This window comes from Phalangium opilio, unplaced genomic scaffold (assembly GCF_054372755.1).
Source record: "Phalangium opilio isolate 3A_F unplaced genomic scaffold, DU_Popi_V2 ptg000022l_1, whole genome shotgun sequence".
NCBI classification, from domain to species: Eukaryota; Metazoa; Arthropoda; class Arachnida; order Opiliones; family Phalangiidae; genus Phalangium; species Phalangium opilio.
In genome coordinates this window covers 340202-342018 of record NW_028324154.1, presented here as the reverse complement: position 1 = coordinate 342018, position 1817 = coordinate 340202, and positions in this window count along the sequence as shown.

The following is a 1817-nucleotide window of genomic DNA, read 5'->3' as shown; positions in this document are numbered from 1 at the left end:
TGGATTCTACAGACTCCAAAGAACCATCTATGGGATGGGCCAAAGAATCAGAGGGAAGGCTAAGTACATTTTGCAAACAAGCAGAAGCAGACATGCCAGAGAGATGGCATCAAAAATCTCTGCCAGTACTGAGATTTCCTTACCTACTTGGATTCTAAATGGACATAGACTCCAAGATATGATTGGTATACTTAGTTGTGGAGAGTTCTGCAATTTAGAGGATACAATAACTGAGCCAGCAGTGTCATGGAGATACATCAACAATTTCAAGAGAGAAACAACCTATGGTATTGGCATTGCTGTTATTGCATTCCTCTTTGAGAATAGACTAGCTGAGCTAAAAAACACACCAATGAATGATCCCATTTACTCAAGCCTCCACGCTCTCCATCGGCTGATAATGGGGCGAAGGTCCAATTTTGACAACAACTTCATTATAGGAAACGCACTCGGAGTCAGACTGATTCGCAATGGAGTGGTGGTCCCGAAGCTTGCGGTGGAGCTAGGGTCGGACAATACGGACGAATATATTCCACCTGATTGCATTTCTGACACGTGAGATTAGCATTAAAATGTGTGTTTTCTGCCCACGATCTGGAATTTGAGGGTTGATTGGATTGTCTAAACTGACCGCTATTAAACGTATTGGTCTGCAATGGTCGAAAACTGTGATTATTTGATCGCCCGGCATTCCCATATTTACTTCTCTGGGGTCTATCTGACCCGTTATTCAAAGGACGTGGGTGTTGCGGTTTACTAGATTTTCAATTTGCGCCATCGGCGGCAGCTTCCTCCCGTTTCTCACTTCGTACGACCTTTTAAATACCACAAGCATCATCGAATAGGTCAAGAATATTATAATACGTTTTTGTCAAAAGATATTTCTTAATCTCATTCCGCAAATTACTTCGAATATGAGCAGTTTGTTTCACCTCAGAGGGTGGCACGTTTAATTGGCGGAAAAATTTCTGAATTTGTTCAACGTATTCACATACGATTATCCCGGACGGGCCCCCCGTTGTGACGTGTAAATTTTAAAAACATTTCTTCGTGGTCTGATTAAACTTAACGTTATTTTCTTGAACCACAATATTAAATTTTGGTCACAATGGTTGCGATTAATTGTTGGGTATCACCTACCCTTGCAATATTGGTGGTGGTGAATATTTTAAATTTAATTTACTTTGGTTCGTATTGTCTAGGGGTATGTTATTTGATAAGAGCTTCTCTTAAGGAGAGCCAAATGTATCTTATTCATATACAAATATAACAAACTAATATTGTTCTTGTTGTATTTTACGCGAAAGTCAAATTGCAAATCAAAGAAAGAAACCATAACGAAACAAATCCTTGGCGGCGCTGCGTGGGTCGGCTTTTTGAGCTCCTGGCGCAGACTAGGTACCTTCGATGATGAAACGTCGCCTCGTGCTCGACCTCGTTCTGCTTGCGATGTACCGATAAACGTGACGGATCTTCTCGGTCTTGGTCAGACACACGGGTCTCGTGTAGAAGAGGTAAAAAAAGTGCAAAAGGCAATCTCTTTTATTAATTTTCGACGAGCTGGTCCGAAACGGGGTTCCCATCACATTCGCGGAATGCCGGTTTTAAAAAGGTCACGTGGGTCATGACACCAGCGTGACGACATTAATGCTCTTAGTGATTGGTGCTTACCCCCTTCTTACGGTTTGGGCAGCCAACCAACACTTTTGGCTGCATTAAAGGTCACTGGACCTCGCCGCGTCCCTACGCCGACTGTCGCGTCTTCGTGGCGCGCATGAGACACAAAATGTCACTTTAAGTTTGATTAATGCACTCAC